At 39.2% G+C, this 17,807-nt stretch overlaps 1 protein-coding gene across 5 annotated transcripts in view; it reads left to right on the top strand.

Moving 5' to 3' along the window:
* The window catches only part of LOC145261088 (septin-5-like), a 494,396-nt gene that overhangs the window by 142,852 nt on the left and 333,737 nt on the right, over nt 1–17,807 (top strand). The gene's annotated exons all lie outside the window — the stretch shown is intronic.

The raw sequence follows: 17,807 nt of genomic DNA, 5'->3' as shown, positions 1-17,807 counted from the left end.
TTCTTAATGTGGGGAAAATACAGCTCCCCAAAAATGGGTATACTGGATTGGAATAACAATGAGAATTGCCTCTATCGGGAAGGATTTCCCGTTCATTGCCCGAGCAAAGAAAACAAAGTGTAATACGACAGATACTGCACTTTGCCTGTAGTATTTTCGCGGCATTTTCGACCGATATAATCACCGACCTTCTTTGGTGCATCTTTTCGAACTCTGGAACCTATACGGAATTACGAACTGTAGTCTCCATTTTATCCACGAGGATAGATTGTTCTCGCTCTGTCAGTCGTAGTTAAGTGTGACTATTTTATTCTTAGTTGCAGGAAAGTCGTTGTTGCGCATCTGCACTGAGTCCAGTAAACGTTAATTCTTGGGTAACGCGGGGATCTGCTTGCTAGTCCACTACAAGATAAGAGCGTGTGCTCTTAAGATGCGTCCGTTCTATCTGCGCGTTTAGCAATGTAAATGCTGAAATGTAATGAACGAGGCCAACATACGAAGCCTCTCTTAGAAAAACGAGGGTGCATTAAATAAACTCCTCCCAAGCTTTATTTGAACTTTGTAAGCGTTATTAAAACGTCTTGGGTTAAACACCCGAATCCTTTACATCAGAATAATGCCGCTGCGTTCCATACCAAGCAGCCTGGGCCACGCCGTCAGCAATAAATCCAAAAACCTAGGAACTCTCGGAGAAGTGCCAGACCACTTTTTGGTCACGAGTTGAAATAAAAATATAGTCCAGCACGATCCAAAGAGAAAATGAACTCTTGCAAACATTGCCCTCTCTTTTCGAGGGTATTTGTTTTTGCTATTGATCGCCTGAAGCGCCCCCGTCGGGATATATCCCTATTCACTTGCCTTACTTCGAGGACAGAGTTAGATACAAGGTTTGCTTTAATGCATAGAAAATCCACTTCCCTCCAAAGAGTCATTGTTGATGAAGACAAAAATTAAAATTACCTCAGTCTAGAAGGGTTTCCCCTCGTTCACCGACCGAGGACAACACATGTGTTTATCAGAACTTTGCTCCAAGCCAAAAGAGCAAGATATTAAACGTAACGGATCATCAAAAAAGTTATCTATATCTTAAGCATGACAGACCAACGTAAATACTATTTCAAACTTAAGCATGATAGACTAGTGAAAATGATATTAAACTTTGCTCCGAGGCAAAAGGACAAGAGTCGAATGTTGACGGATCTGTTTTCGAATATTTCTGAACATAGCCAAACTGTACCCTCGAGGGGCTGGGGTTTTTTTTTTGGGTTTTTTTTTCGCCTTCCAGCCTTGTCACACTTGCTGCAGTGGGGGAAGCAGGTAAATGATGAGACTAAGTGCTTCTGTCCACAACGTTGGATACCGATTTATTTGCATTAATTGTCGGTACGCAACTTCAGCTGTTTTAATTTTTTTTTTTTTTTTAATTATTATTTGGCTTTTTCAAACATTCTTAATGGCGCGAAAGTTTCATCGAAATCACTGAATAGAAAATGCGTTCAATCATAAAATTGACGTCACACACACACACACACACACATACACACACACACACACACACACACACACACACACAGAGTCTTGCGCCCCTGTAGGGGCATAGGCCATCCACAACTTTGTAGATGTTTTTGTAGCGAGTTCTTTTTTCGGGGTTAGGGTGAGGGTGCTGGCCCCACGTCCAACCTTCCCAGAAGGTACATACAGCTCCTAGCCTTCCCAAATCGTTATCCATCTAGCACTGGCCAGGCGCAACGTTGCTTAATTCCGGTTATCTGGCGAGAACTGGTGTGACAACATAAAATTAGCGAACTATGGCGAAACCTAACATGGATGAAATCTGTTTTTATACTAAATCTGAGTAAATTAACGTTTGTTTTTGATTGCAGTTAATTCGAACAATTAAAATTTAAGTTTTTTTTTTTCAACTACAACCCAGTTTTAAAACTGATGAATATTTTAACATGTACTTTGTATGGTAGCTTTTAAAACGTAATATTTAATCTACCGCAAAATTTGATTTAGAGCAATTCTTTTTTCTGTGAATTTTGTTTTTAGGTTTCTAACGTCTTTTTAAAGTTTTTTTTTTTTTTTTGTGGAAAGTGACAGGTGCAAGTTTAGGTGGGCACACTTCCTAAATAGAAAAAATAATAATAATGCGCCCATGTTACTTACTAGGTTGCCGAGAATATATATTAAAAAAATTCAATAAAAAATCAAAACGAATAAAACAAACATATATAAAGCAAATGTTGTTTTAAAAAAAATAACGGAAAGCGTCTGCTTAATTAGACCGTTTTTATTTTTTCGATTGTCTTATTTGTTTTGTGTTACAAAAAAAAAAAGTAATGTAATTTCCATATGTATCATGAACGTTTTCGATTTTTCTTCGAATCATCAAGTAAAAAACAAATGAACAAAAAAAAAAGCTGAAAAAAAAAGAATTTTTTTAAAAAAGGTAGCTGTGAAACGGCCACGTGAAGTCAGTTAGATACCAAGAGAACGTTTTCACACTGTTCCAGGAAAGACGTTAACAATTTAAATTCCGTGAGGCCAGAATTAGCATCACAGGCTATATTTTTGCTCAAGTAAGTCACCACTTATCAAGGCCTGAATGCCACTTGAGGATAAGGGTTAATGAGTAAACGTCGGTCATTGGGACAACAGCATAGTAATCGTTAGTGGTGGATATTTTGGTAGAATTTGATTATTTAAGGGGACAGCTCAACAGGAACTGGAACTTGTTTACATTGAACTTGAAGACAACCATGTTGTCAGTTGAAAAGCAGGCTAGTGAAATAGATCCATAGGCGCGTAGTTCTATGAAAGAAGCTTTGTTCATGGAATCTGCGTTTAGATTTAAGCACAGATGAAGAGGGGGGGAATTGTTGATAGTGGTTGTAGCTAGTTGAGTATTTTTTTATTGTATTACGTTAAAAATTAAAAAAATATTAATGGCATATGCATATGAAACTAGTGATAATCCTTCAAGTGATCCATTAATTTCATCCCATTTAGTCTTTAGGACATCTCGCTGTTGATGCAATTTTCTACCTGTATACGAGCCAAGTACGTCCGAGGATGGAGTACTGTTGCATATCTGGGTAGGACCTGCGCGAAAGATCTTATTCTGCCTTGACAGAGTTCAAAATAGACTTCGTAGCCTAATGGGAGATGCCTTTTTCTCTACCCTACAACCTCTTTCCCACAGAAGAGATGATGCGAGCCTGTCTCTGCTTTATCGTTATTTTCGTGGCAAGCTCTCGTGTGAGCTCCAATCTATGCCCCCCCCCCGTCCTGACTTTCATGAAGAACACTCGTCTAGCTGAAACCACTATCAATAATTCCCCCCCCACTCTTTATCTGTGCCTAAACCTAAACGTAGATTCCATGAACAAAGCTTCTTTGTTAGAACTGCATACCTCACCTGTGGAACTCTGTTCGGTTTTCCTGCTTTCCAACTGATTACAATTTGGTTGTCTTCAAGTCCAACGTAAACAAATTCTTGATGAGCCATCTCCTTAAGTAATCCAATTTTTTAAATTTCCACTACTAACAATTACTATGACATGTTCCTTTTGATCACTGTACACTTATTAACCCTTATCCTTGAGTGGCCTCCGAGCTTTGATAAGTGGTGAATCCTTTGTAAGAAAAAAAAAATCATGTTGCTTTTTCTGTTTAATCTGATATTGTTTCGAAGCTTAAGTTTTAAATATCATTTACGTTGGTCTGTCACACTTAGGATTTAAAATTACGTTTACGTTTAAGTTTTAAATAGCAGTTACGTTGGTCTGTCACGTTTAAGGTTTAAATAGCTTTTTCACTGGTCTTAAGTTTGAATTATCACTTTTGCTGCTCTGTCACGCTTAGGTTTTAAACAGTAATTTCGCCGGTCTGTCATCGTCGAATTGGTTGGATGTTATCAAAAACTGTTGGAGTGGGTTTTTTTTTTTTTTTTTTTTTTTTTTTTTGTTTAATTATCGATTGGGTTTTCTTGTTACGTTTTCTGCAAATCTAAAAAAATAATGTAAAAAAAAAAAATGAATGACAAAGAAGTGAGAAATTTAAACATATGAGAATGTTTCAACATTACAACAAATCAGGTTAATAGAAGAAAAGAAACTGCTAGGATAGCAGTTGAACGATGAATAGTGGACGTGGCTCATCTGGTAGTGAAGACACCCTCTTTTTTCCTTTCTCTCTCCTTCTCTCTCTCCTTCTCTCTCTCCTTCTCTCTCTCCTTCTCTCTCTCCCTTTCTCTTTCTCTCCTCTCCCTTTCTCTTTCTCTCCTCTCCCTTTCTCTTTCTCTCCTCTCCCTTTCTCTTTCTCTCCTCTCTCTTTCTCTCCTCTCTCTTTCTCTTTCTCTCCTCTCCCTTTCTCTTTCTCTCCTCTCCCTTTCTCTTTCTCTCCTCTCCCTTTCTCTTTCTCTCCTCTCCCTTTCTCTTTCTCTCCTCTCCCTTTCTCTTTCTCTCCTCTCCCTTTCTCTTTCTCTCCTCTCCCTTTCTCTTTCTCTCCTCTCCCTTTCTCTTTCTCTCCTCTCCCTTTCTCTCTCTTTTTTCTCTCCTCTCCCTTTCTCTCTCTTTTTTCTCTCCTCTCCCTTTCTCTCTCTTTTTTCTCTCCTCTCCCTTTCTCTCTCTTTTTTTTCTCTCCTCTCTCTTTTTTTCTCTCCTCTCTCTTTTTTTCTCTCCTCTCTCTTTTTTCTCTCTCTTTCTCTCTCTTTCTCACTCTCTTTCTCTCTCTTTCTCACTCTCTTTCTCTCTCTTTCTCACTCTCTTTCTCTCTCTTTCTCACTCTCTTTCTCACTCTCTTTCTCACTTTCTTTCTCTCTCTTTCTCTCTCTTTCTCTCTCTTTCTCTCTCTCTTTCTCTCTCTTTCTCTTTCTTTCTCTCTCTTTATCTTTCAACAAACCCTGAAGACCCTTTCTCTCTCTTTCTCTTTCTTTCTCTCTCTCCTTTCTCTCTTGTTTCCCCTTTTCTTTCCCTATCAACTTTCTCCCTCTTGTATTTCTCTTTATTCTCCCTCTCTCTCTTTCTCATTCTTCCTCCTTTTTTTCGGTAAATTTTTACATTAACTACAACTCCTCGTTCACATCAGAAATGTCAACTTTTATAAGATTTCTAGTTATGCTGACAACGAATATTACAGTTCAATTTGGGGTTGATAAGTCATTTACCAGATATGAAAACATGAAATCCAACGTAAAAGCTTATGGCAGCTATTTTTGTTTTCACAACCGAGCAGTTATTAATGTGCATGCGTGCAACTGAAGCAGACGACAAAGCAAATATCCCCCCCCAAATGGAAAAATGGGGTGCTTATTCTGAAAGCCGTTCTTAACATGGGAAGGTATGCGCATAATTCCTCGGTTGTGAAAAAAATGTCTGCCAGGGATTACATTAGATTTTACATTGGATAAGATCAGATGTTTTCATATCTGGTAAACTACTTATCAGTTCCAAATTTTACTGTGATATTCGTTTTCAGCATACCCGAAAGTTGACAACGAGTTGTACTTAATGTAAAAATTACCTATTTTTTCTCCGTCCCGTTTTCCAGCCTGTTTTTTCTCTCCTGTCACCTTTTCTCTATCTCTCTCGTTTCTTTTTTTCTCCCCATCTTTTTTCTCAATCCTGTCTTTATCTCTCTCTCTCTCTCTCTCTCTCTCTCTCTCTCTCTCTCTCTCTCTCTCTCCTGCTCTTTCTTCATCACAAAGTTCGCTACTTGAAATTGAATAGGAACAAAGTGCAGTATCTGTCCTGATACTACAGTTCACCTTTTCTGTCCTCAGTCAGTGGAGGAGAAATCTTTCATGGCTGAGACAATTTCAATTTTTGTTCCTATCCAGAGAGCCCCTTTTTGGGGAGCTGGATTTTCCCCACATTAAAAACCGACCTTGTGCCTAACTCTGCCCTCGTGGGGAGACAAGTAAATTGGAACAAATAGTTTTAAATAATAAACATTTCATTCATGATTTCGTTGCAAAAAGGCACATTTTAGCCCTTATCCTCGAGTAGCCTTCGGGCATTGATAAATGATGTGTTAGACACCAGGGTCGTTTTTTAATGTAGAGAAAAGGAACAAAAATAAAAATTGTTTCAGTCGTGAAGGATTTCTCATCCACTGACAGAGAACAAGAAATTGAAGTGCAGCATCTCATAAACTTACCTTGATTATTATTCATAGTGTTTGAAAAGTGTGTTCATGACAACAAACGAATCATCTCATCATCATCTAATCATCATGTTGCGACCTCAGCCAAGATGGAACTCGCTACACACTTCCAGTATTCTCTGTCTGTTATAGCACCCAAAACATATTCGTTAGAGATAAATGTATCTCGATGGATGCATCCACAATACAAATGATGATGGATGCATCTACAATACAAATGATGATGGATGCCTCCACAATACAAATGATGATGGATGCATCCACAATACAAATGATGATGGATGCATCTACAATACAAATGATGATGGATGCCTCCACAATACAAATGATGATGGATGCCTCCACAATACAAGTGATGATGGATGCCTCCACAATACAAATGATGATGGATGCCTCCACAATACAAATGATGATGGATGCCTCCAAAATACAAATGATGATGGATGCATCCACAATACAAATGATGATGGATGCCTCCACAATACAAATGATGATGGATGCCTCCACAATACAAATGATGATGGATGCCTCCACAATACAAATGATGATGGATGCCTCCACAATACAAATGATGATGGATGCCTCCACAATACAAATGATGATGGATGCCTCCACAATACAAATGATGATGGATGCCTCCACAATACAAATGATGATGGATGCCTCCACAGTACAAATGATGATGGATGCCTCCACAGTACAAATGATGATGGATGCCTCCACAATACAAATGATGATGGATGCATCCACAATACAAATGATGATGGATGCATCTACAATACAAATGATGATGGATACCTCCACAATACAAATGATGATGGGTGCCTCCACAATACAAATGATGATGGATGCCTCCACAATACAAATGATGATGGATGCATCCACAATACAAATGATGATGGATGCATCCACAATACAAATGATGATGGATGCATCCACAATACAAATGATGATGGGTGCCTCCACAATACAAATGATGATGGGTGCCTCCACAATACAAATGATGATGGGTGCCTCCACAATACAAATGATGATGGATGCCTCCACAATACAAATGATGATGGGTGCCTCCACAATACAAATGATGATGGATGCCTCCACAATACAAATGATGATGGATGCATCCACAATACAAATGATGATGGATGCATCCACAATACAAATGATGATGGATGCCTCCACAATACAAATGATGATGGATGCCTCCACAATACAAATGATGATGGATGCCTCCACAATACAAATGATGATGGATGCCTCCACAATACAAATGATGATGGATGCCTCCACAATACAAATGATGATGGATGCCTCCACAATACAAGTGATGATGGATGCATCTACAATACAAATGATGATGGATGCCTCCACAATACAAATGATGATGGATGCATCTACAATACAAATGATGATGGATGCCTCCACAATACAAATGATGATGGATGCATCTACAATACAAATGATGATGGATGCCTCCACAATACAAATGATGATGGATGCATCTACAATACAAATGATGATGGATGCCTCCACAATACAAATGATGATGGATGCCTCCACAATACAAATGATGATGGATGCCTCCACAATACAAGTGATGATGGATGCCTCCACAATACAAGTGATGATGGATGCATCTACAATACAAATGATGATGGATGCCTCCACAATACAAATGATGATGGATGCATCTACAATACAAATGATGATGGATGCCTCCACAATACAAATGATGATGGATGCCTCCACAATACAAATGATGATGGATGCATCTACAATACAAATGATGATGGATGCCTCCACAATACAAATGATGATGGATGCATCTACAATACAAATGATGATGGATGCCTCCACAATACAAATGATGATGGATGCCTCCACAATACAAATGATGATGGATGCCTCCACAATACAAATGATGATGGATGCCTCCACAATACAAATGATGATGGATGCCTCCACAATACAAATGATGATGGATGCCTCCACAATACAAGTGATGATGGATGCATCTACAATACAAATGATGATGGATGCCTCCACAATACAAATGATGATGGATGCATCTACAATACAAATGATGATGGATGCCTCCACAATACAAATGATGATGGATGCCTCCACAATACAAATGATGATGGATGCCTCCAAAATACAAATGATGATGGATGCCTCCACAATACAAATGATGATGGGTGCATCTACAATACAAATGATGATGGATGCCTCCACAATACAAATGATGATGGATGCCTCCACAATACAAATGATGATGGATGCCTCCACAATACAAATGATGATGGATGCCTCCACAATACAAATGATGATGGATGCCTCCAAAATACAAATGATGATGGATGCCTCCACAATACAAATGATGATGGGTGCATCTACAATACAAATGATGATGGATGCCTCCACAATACAAATGATGATGGATGCCTCCACAATACAAATGATGATGGATGCCTCCAAAATACAAATGATGATGGATGCCTCCACAATACAAATGATGATGGGTGCATCTACAATACAAATGATGATGGATGCCTCCACAATACAAATGATGATGGATGCCTCCACAATACAAATGATGATGGATGCCTCCACAATACAAATGATGATGGATGCCTCCACAATACAAATGATGATGGATGCCTCCAAAATACAAATGATGATGGATGCCTCCACAATACAAATGATGATGGATGCCTCCACAATACAAATGATGATGGATGCCTCCACAATACAAATGATGATGGATGCATCCACAATACAAATGATGATGGATGCATCCACAATACAAATGATGATGGATGCCTCCACAATACAAATGATGATGGGTGCATCTACAATACAAATGATGATGGATGCCTCCACAATACAAATGATGATGGATGCATCTACAATACAAATGATGATGGATGCCTCCACAATACAAATGATGATGGATGCCTCCACAATACAAATGATGATGGATGCCTCCAAAATACAAATGATGATGGATGCCTCCACAATACAAATGATGATGGATGCCTCCACAATACAAATGATGATGGATGCCTCCACAATACAAATGATGATGGATGCCTCCAAAATACAAATGATGATGGATGCCTCCACAATACAAATGATGATGGATGCCTCCACAATACAAATGATGATGGATGCATCCACAATACAAATGATGATGGATGCATCCACAATACAAATGATGATGGATGCATCTACAATACAAATGATGATGGATGCCTCCACAATACAAATGATGATGGATGCCTCCAAAATACAAATGATGATGGATGCCTCCAAAATACAAATGATGATGGATGCCTCCACAATACAAATGATGATGGATGCCTCCACAATACAAATGATGATGGATGCCTCCAAAATACAAATGATGATGGATGCCTCCACAATACAAATGATGATGGATGCCTCCAAAATACAAATGATGATGGATGCCTCCAAAATACAAATGATGATGGATGCCTCCACAATACAAATGATGATGGATGCCTCCACAATACAAATGATGATGGATGCCTCCAAAATACAAATGATGATGGATGCCTCCACAATACAAATGATGATGGATGCCTCCACAATACAAATGATGATGGATGCCTCCACAATACAAATGATGATGGATGCATCCACAATACAAATGATGATGGATGCATCCACAATACAAATGATGATGGATGCATCCACAATACAAATGATGATGGATGCCTCCACAATACAAATGATGATGGGTGCATCTACAATACAAATGATGATGGATGCCTCCACAATACAAATGATGATGGATGCATCTACAATACAAATGATGATGGATGCCTCCACAATACAAATGATGATGGATGCCTCCACAATACAAATGATGATGGATGCCTCCAAAATACAAATGATGATGGATGCCTCCACAATACAAATGATGATGGATGCCTCCACAATACAAATGATGATGGATGCCTCCACAATACAAATGATGATGGATGCCTCCAAAATACAAATGATGATGGATGCCTCCACAATACAAATGATGATGGATGCCTCCACAATACAAATGATGATGGATGCATCCACAATACAAATGATGATGGATGCATCCACAATACAAATGATGATGGATGCATCTACAATACAAATGATGATGGATGCCTCCACAATACAAATGATGATGGATGCCTCCAAAATACAAATGATGATGGATGCCTCCAAAATACAAATGATGATGGATGCCTCCACAATACAAATGATGATGGATGCCTCCACAATACAAATGATGATGGATGCCTCCAAAATACAAATGATGATGGATGCCTCCACAATACAAATGATGATGGATGCCTCCAAAATACAAATGATGATGGATGCCTCCAAAATACAAATGATGATGGATGCCTCCACAATACAAATGATGATGGATGCCTCCACAATACAAATGATGATGGATGCCTCCAAAATACAAATGATGATGGATGCCTCCACAATACAAATGATGATGGATGCCTCCACAATACAAATGATGATGGATGCCTCCACAATACAAATGATGATGGATGCATCCACAATACAAATGATGATGGATGCATCTACAATACAAATGATGATGGATGCCTCCACAATACAAATGATGATGGATGCCTCCAAAATACAAATGATGATGGATGCCTCCAAAATACAAATGATGATGGATGCCTCCACAATACAAATGATGATGGATGCCTCCACAATACAAATGATGATGGATGCCTCCACAATACAAATGATGATGGATGCCTCCACAATACAAATGATGATGGATGCCTCCAAAATACAAATGATGATGGATGCCTCCACAATACAAATGATGATGGATGCCTCCACAATACAAATGATGATGGATGCATCCACAATACAAATGATGATGGATGCATCCACAATACAAATGATGATGGATGCCTCCACAATACAAATGATGATGGGTGCATCTACAATACAAATGATGATGGATGCCTCCACAATACAAATGATGATGGATGCCTCCACAATACAAATGATGATGGATGCATCTACAATACAAATGATGATGGATGCCTCCACAATACAAATGATGATGGATGCCTCCACAATACAAATGATGATGGATGCCTCCACAATACAAATGATGATGGATGCCTCCACAATACAAATGATGATGGATGCCTCCACAATACAAATGATGATGGATGCCTCCACAATACAAATGATGATGGATGCCTCCACAATACAAATGATGATGGATGCCTCCAAAATACAAATGATGATGGATGCCTCCACAATACAAATGATGATGGATGCCTCCACAATACAAATGATGATGGATGCATCCACAATACAAATGATGATGGATGCATCCACAATACAAATGATGATGGATGCCTCCACAATACAAATGATGATGGGTGCATCTACAATACAAATGATGATGGATGCTTCCACAATACAAATGATGATGGATGCCTCCACAATACAAATGATGATGGATGCCTCCACAATACAAATGATGATGGATGCCTCCACAATACAAATGATGATGGATGCCTCCACAATACAAATGATGATGGATGCCTCCAAAATACAAATGATGATGGATGCCTCCACAATACAAATGATGATGGATGCCTCCACAATACAAATGATGATGGATGCCTCCACAGTACAAATGATGATGGATGCCTCCACAATACAAATGATGATGGATGCATCCACAATACAAATGATGATGGATGCATCCACAATACAAATGATGATGGATGCCTCCACAATACAAATGATGATGGGTGCATCTACAATACAAATGATGATGGATGCTTCCACAATACAAATGATGATGGATGCCTCCACAATACAAATGATGATGGATGCCTCCACAATACAAATGATGATGGATGCCTCCACAATACAAATGATGATGGATGCCTCCACAATACAAATGATGATGGATGCCTCCAAAATACAAATGATGATGGATGCCTCCACAATACAAATGATGATGGATGCCTCCACAATACAAATGATGATGGATGCCTCCACAGTACAAATGATGATGGATGCCTCCACAATACAAATGATGATGGATGCATCCACAATACAAATGATGATGGATGCATCCACAATACAAATGATGATGGATGCATCTACAATACAAATGATGATGGATACCTCCACAATACAAATGATGATGGGTGCCTCCACAATACAAATGATGATGGATGCCTCCACAATACAAATGATGATGGATGCATCCACAATACAAATGATGATGGATGCATCCACAATACAAATGATGATGGATGCATCCACAATACAAATGATGATGGGTGCCTCCACAATACAAATGATGATGGGTGCCTCCACAATACAAATGATGATGGATGCCTCCACAATACAAATGATGATGGATGCCTCCACAATACAAATGATGATGGATGCATCCACAATACAAATGATGATGGATGCATCCACAATACAAATGATGATGGATGCATCCACAATACAAATGATGATGGATGCCTCCACAATACAAATGATGATGGATGCCTCCACAATACAAATGATGTTGGGTGCCTCCACAATACAAATGATGATGGATGCCTCCACAATACAAATGATGATGGATGCCTCCACAATACAAATGATGATGGGTGCATCTACAATACAAATGATGATGGATGCCTCCACAATACAAATGATGATGGATGCCTCCACAATACAAATGATGATGGGTGCATCTACAATACAAATGATGATGGATGCCTCCACAATACAAATGATGATGGGTGCCTCCACAATACAAATGATGATGGGTGCATCTACAATACAAATGATGATGGATGCCTCCACAATACAAATGATGATGGATGCCTCCACAATACAAATGATGATGGATGCCTCCACAATACAAATGATGATGGGTGCATCTACAATACAAATGATGATGGATGCCTCCACAATACAAATGATGATGGATGCCTCCACAATACAAATGATTATGGATGCCTCCACAATACAAATGATGATGGGTGCCTCCACAATACAAATGATGATGGATGCCTCCACAATACAAATGATGATGGATGCCTCCACAATACAAATGATGATGGGTGCATCTACAATACAAATGATGATGGATGCATCCACAATACAAATGATGATGGGTGCATCTACAATACAAATGATGATGGATGCCTCCACAATACAAATGATGATGGGTGCATCTACAATACAAATGATGATGGATGCCTCCACAATACAAATGATGATGGGTGCATCTACAATACAAATGATGATGGATGCCTCCACAATACAAATGATGATGGATGCCTCCACAATACAAATGATGATGGGTGCCTCCACAATACAAATGATGATGGGTGCCTCCACAATACAAATGATGATGGATGCCTCCACAATACAAATGATGATGGATGCCTCCACAATACAAATGATGATGGGTGCATCTACAATACAAATGATGATGGATGCATCCACAATACAAATGATGATGGGTGCATCTACAATACAAATGATGATGGATGCCTCCACAATACAAATGATGATGGGTGCATCTACAATACAAATGATGATGGATGCCTCCACAATACAAATGATGATGGGTGCATCTACAATACAAATGATGATGGATGCCTCCACAATACAAATGATGATGGATGCCTCCACAATACAAATGATGATGGGTGCCTCCACAATACAAATGATGATGGATGCCTCCACAATACAAATGATGATGGATGCCTCCACAATACAAATGATGATGGGTGCATCTACAATACAAATGATGATGGATGCATCCACAATACAAATGATGATGGGTGCATCTACAATACAAATGATGATGGATGCCTCCACAATACAAATGATGATGGGTGCATCTACAATACAAATGATGATGGATGCCTCCACAATACAAATGATGATGGGTGCATCTACAATACAAATGATGATGGATGCCTCCACAATACAAATGATGATGGATGCCTCCACAATACAAATGATGATGGGTGCATCTACAATACAAATGATGATGGATGCCTCCACAATACAAATGATGATGGATGCCTCCACAATACAAATGATGATGGGTGCATCTACAATACAAATGATGATGGATGCCTCCACAATACAAATGATGATGGATGCCTCCACAATACAAATGATGATGGATGCCTCCACAATACAAATGATGATGGGTGCCTCCACAATACAAATGATGATGGATGCCTCCACAATACAAATGATGATGGATGCCTCCACAATACAAATGATGATGGGTGCATCTACAATACAAATGATGATGGATGCATCCACAATACAAATGATGATGGGTGCATCTACAATACAAATGATGATGGATGCCTCCACAATACAAATGATGATGGATGCCTCCACAATACAAATGATGATGGATGCCTCCACAAAACAAATGATGATGGATGCCTCCACAATACAAATGATGATGGATGCATCCACAATACAAATGATGATGGATGCATCCACAATACAAATGATGATGGATGCATCCACAATACAAATGATGATGGGTGCATCTACAATACAAATGATGATGGATGCCTCCACAATACAAATGATGATGGATGCCTCCACAATACAAATGATGATGGATGCCTCCACAATACAAATGATGATGGATGCCTCCACAATACAAATGATGATGGATGCCTCCACAATACAAATGATGATGGATGCCTCCACAATACAAATGATGATGGGTGCCTCCACAATACAAATGATGATGGGTGCCTCCACAATACAAATGATGATGGATGCCTCCACAATACAAATGATGATGGATGCCTCCACAATACAAATGATGATGGATGCATCCACAATACAAATGATGATGGATGCCTCCACAATACAAATGATGATGGATGCCTCCACAATACAAATGATGATGGATGCCTCCACAATACAAATGATGATGGATGCCTCCACAATACAAATGATGATGGGTGCCTCCACAATACAAATGATGATGGATGCCTCCACAATACAAATGATGATGGGTGCCTCCACAATACAAATGATGATGGGTGCCTCCACAATACAAATGATGATGGGTGCCTCCACAATACAAATGATGATGGGTGCCTCCACAATACAAATGATGATGGGTGCCTCCACAATACAAATGATGATGGATGCCTCCACAATACAAATGATGATGGATGCCTCCACAATACAAATGATGATGGATGCCTCCACAATACAAATGATGATGGGTGCCTCCACAATACAAATGATGATGGATGCCTCCACAATACAAATGATGATGGATGCCTCCACAATACAAATGATGATGGATGCCTCCACAATACAAATGATGATGGATGCCTCCACAATACAAATGATGATGGGTGCCTCCACAATACAAATGATGATGGGTGCCTCCACAATACAAATGATGATGGGTGCCTCCACAATACAAATGATGATGGGTGCCTCCACAATACAAATGATGATTGATGCCTCCACAATACAAATGATGATGGATGCCTCCACAATACAAATGATGATGGATGCCTCCACAATACAAATGATGATGGGTGCCTCCACAATACAAATGATGATGGGTGCCTCCACAATACAAATGATGATTGATGCCTCCACAATACAAATGATGATGGATGCCTCCACAATACAAATGATGATGGGTGCCTCCACAATACAAATGATGATGGGTGCCTCCACAATACAAATGATGATGGGTGCCTCCACAATACAAATGATGATGGGTGCCTCCACAATACAAATGATGATGGGTGCATCTACAATACAAATGATGATGGATGCCTCCACAATACAAATGATGATGGGTGCCTCCACAATACAAATGATGATGGGTGCATCTACAATACAAATGATGATGGATGCCTCCACAATACAAATGATGATGGATGCATCCACAATACAAATGATGATGGGTGCCTCCACAATACAAATGATGATGGGTGCCTCCACAATACAAATGATGATGGGTGCCTCCACAATACAAATGATGATGGATGCCTCCACAATACAAATGATGATGGGTGCCTCCACAATACAAATGATGATGGATGCCTCCACAATACAAATGATGATGGATGCATCCACAATACAAATGATGATGGATGCCTCCACAATACAAATGATGATGGATGCCTCCACAATACAAATGATGATGGGTGCCTCCACAATACAAATGATGATGGGTGCATCTACAGTACAAATTATGAAACAAGTTCATCTGTGGCACGTGCAAAATGTCCAGCAAACTGAACACGTCTTTTGCAAACGGAGATTGATTCTCTCGGAATGTCTCCATATATAATTTCTAGAATTGGGTAGTTTCACCATGAGGAATTGAGTACTCTTCTCAAAAGACGTGTGTAACATCCAGCCAAACGACGCTGTTATTTTTCTGAAAAAGTCCAGGTTTCAGATTCATAGAGTAAGATTGGCTCAATAAGTACACGGAAAACTTGGATTTTGAATTTGTGAGCAACACTGGATTTTGAGATCTCATCTATTTTATTACAAGTAATCCATGCCATGCCTTTTCTAATGTTAAAATCTTTCTTGGAGTTCCTGATGTGTGATCCTAGATTCTTGTAGTCTTGAACACTTTTGAGGGTGTTATTTGTGATGGTTTTAATTTCGTGGTTGTTGCGAATGTTAATTGGCATACACTCAGTCTTGGTAGCATTCAGGAGAAACCCTGTACAGTTTGTTGCTGATTCAAGAGAAGATAGGAGTGCCTGCGTGTTAAAAAGTTTGTCAACAAAATCAGCATCAGTGATGTAAAGTGCAGGATTACGTGACATCAGTCCATTGTCATTGATTGTATCAACATAGATACGCATGATGTAGTCTATGGCAATGATGAAAAGGAAAGGTGCAAGTGTATCACCTTAGAGAATACCAGCCAGAATGTCGAAATGTTCTGTTTCATCATCTGGGGACAGGGCATTGGCTAGTATGTTTGTATACAATACTTTCGTTGCTTCAATGATTTCTACTGGTATGCCATAAAGTTCAAGAATTTCGAACGTAGTTTCACGGTTGAATGAGTCGAAAGATTTGCTGCGGTTCAAAAAGATAAAAGCTGCAGTTTTATTGCAGAATGTGATTTCCTCAATTATTCTTCGCGATGTGAGGATTTGTCCAAGAGTGGAGCGACCTGGGTGAAAACCATTTTGGTTCTTGCATAGAATGGTCTCTACTTCAGGGTGAATACGATTTAGAAGAAGCTTGTTATAGATTTTCGCTGCTATAGGAATCGACGAAATACCGAGATAATTCGTTGGTTGTCAAGTCACCCTGTTTTGGAATGGGAATGATTTGCGATCGTAAACAGCTGGTTGGTGAAACGTGGCTGGTCTTTGCATAGTTACGCAGGTCGAGAATTAATTGATGAAAGATTCGTTCCACAAGATGATTGGAATCTTGTCCGGACCAAGAGCTTAGTTCGTTGTTTTTAGAACACATTTTAACTCTGCAATGGTGTGCTCTCTTGTTGCTAATTTGAACTTTTAGGAGGGACACGTGGTCTGTCAGATTTGCAGGATTACCAAGGAGGT

Source organism: Euprymna scolopes, chromosome 37 (genome assembly GCF_053919585.1).
Source record: "Euprymna scolopes isolate OS-2025 chromosome 37, ASM5391958v1, whole genome shotgun sequence".
Lineage (NCBI taxonomy): Eukaryota > Metazoa > Mollusca > Cephalopoda > Sepiida > Sepiolidae > Euprymna > Euprymna scolopes.
This window is presented reverse-complemented; position numbering and strand designations above follow the sequence as displayed.